The 2,243-nt window shown below is 40.4% G+C and overlaps 1 protein-coding gene across 3 annotated transcripts in view; it reads right to left on the reverse strand.

Annotated features, from left to right (window-relative positions):
• The window catches only part of LOC143218918 (uncharacterized), a 306,463-nt gene that overhangs the window by 272,866 nt on the left and 31,354 nt on the right, over positions 1-2,243 (reverse strand). The gene's annotated exons all lie outside the window — the stretch shown is intronic.

Below are 2,243 nucleotides of genomic sequence, written 5' to 3' on the forward strand. Positions count from 1 at the left end.
TAACGAAACAATCCACCTAACAGCGCGACGACACCGCAATCCTTTGCCAACTTTCGTCTTTACACCTTTTTGGATCGACCGGAGTATTACTTCCGGGTTTTCGACTTGCAGCACTGCTCATGGAAGTATGGACACTCGAAAATCAAGAGAAAAAATACGGTAATTATGGTAACATTATGGTAGCATTTGTTTCTTTAACTATTCTGCGCTGACACCTTTACTTTTGTGTAAAAATATAATTATCACACTATAAGAAATTAGATGCAGTCGGTTAACGTTGTTGTCAAACGATGTTAGGATAATACTGTCGTCGACTAAAGCCATTTCGGTCAATATCGTTGTTGGTTAAAGACAAAGTTATTGTAGGTCAAATCTGGAGTCGATGAAAACTGTATCGGTGAAACCTGTGTCGGTGATTTTCATGGGACCCCTTGTAGCAGTGTCCAGGCCTGGGTTTTACAAATGAAGCACTATTTTCTAACGTTTACAAAAATTTATCTGTATTACTTAAGAAAGTAAATCATTATTGATAAAACTGCTTTTTTCGACCCATAATCTTGACATATGCTGCCAATGACCTTCAGCACTCTCCTGAATGACCTTCAGAATGTTTTAGTCATAGTTCGTTGTTTCTATTGAATGTTAACCTCTTTCTACATTATTCTTGTCACCGCTCTCACGATTACTAGACAGCGGATCTCGATGCAAAATAAAAATTGTCTACCTAAATTGCAACAATCTTGTGAGCGAAATAAAGATTTATTTCACTTCTTAATATGTTCAGTAAATTGAAAATAATATAACAGTATTTTTTAAATTCTTCATATGATTTTTTACTGTTTCAAATGACATATACTCATTTTTGTCATAAATGCATAAGATCCGCGGTCTATTTACAACTTCTTTGTCTTTAGCAATTTCTTAGTACCAAAAGGAAAGTAATACACATGAAGGATGACAATATAAAGATATTTTATGTATACAAGTCATGAATGATTATTTTAACACATTACCGACCGGTGATTATTGCATAATTTTGAAAAATCTCTGGTACATGAATGAATACTTTTTAAATAGAACCTTCAATAGCAACAGCAATTTTCATTGTGAACTAACAAGTCACCCTCAATGACGTTATCTAATACTTTCTAATCTAATAAAAATCCTATCGAAAGGCTTTCGGCAGGTAAACTGTTAACTTGTTAACGAAGTGTCCACACTGACATGAGCAGCAGTGTATATTCGGGTGCTTAATCTACTAGAAAATTGGCTCTCCAAGTAAAAACCACTCAACTACGATCCATCAGAAAAGTTAAGTCAGAACTAGTTAGGTTAAAGAAGAACAGTGTTTTCGGATTAGTCTCCACGTAACTCGGAGGAAGGGCGTGGTAACATATCGGAGAGCGAACGGTATAAAATGTAGCCCAGATGGGGCCGTAGCCGGAGTCTGAGATTTCCGAAGGACAAAACGCACCCGACCACATAAATCCCGATAATCGCAGGCTCCCCCCTTACGACCCATTACCGGTCGTTTCCGAACGTTTCCGCAATTTTCGATGCCCGCTGCTGTCTGGAACGGAAGAACGAAAATTCTGTAAGCAATGGACTGTTATATCGGCATCGGCCGATTAAATGACTATTGGGGCTCGGCTGAAATCCGCGGGTTCACGTTGCACAGACACACACACACACACGCTCACTCACACGTACATATAGGAAAAACAACGGGGTGCATTCTAAATTCCGTTTTTATTCGGCCGGCGATTTGTTCATGCGAGCCCGGCCAGTTGAAATCGGATAGTTAATTGAGCCCATAAAGTTGCGGGCGAAATTAACGGAGGTGGTATTGCCGGGCAAAAGCGATTTATTGTGTTGTCGCCTGTGTACTTGTTGACACTGTCCTTTGAACGTTGAATATACGATGCTGTTTCCACTGAAAAATGATTTTTCACCTCATCGACCGAACTCTTTGCCCCGTCCCTTTTGTCCCTGGCCTTTAACAACAAAAGCGAAAATAACACGGTTAATTTAGTGCACACCCTGTGTTCCAGGCACGCCGTGTCTTGACCACCCACCCCGAAATCTGAAGGGTACAGTGTCAGCGTGTGCAGCTATCGATTAAAACGGGGAGAAATTGATTTTTCGGCTCGAATCGAGAGCTGCCGTTTGAACGGGCCGCAATATCGAATCCGTCGACGAGGCAGGAACGGACAGAGCTTTCAATTTTCCCCATTTAGCCCCTA

Source organism: Lasioglossum baleicum, chromosome 20 (genome assembly GCF_051020765.1).
Source record: "Lasioglossum baleicum chromosome 20, iyLasBale1, whole genome shotgun sequence".
NCBI classification, from domain to species: domain Eukaryota; kingdom Metazoa; phylum Arthropoda; class Insecta; order Hymenoptera; family Halictidae; genus Lasioglossum; species Lasioglossum baleicum.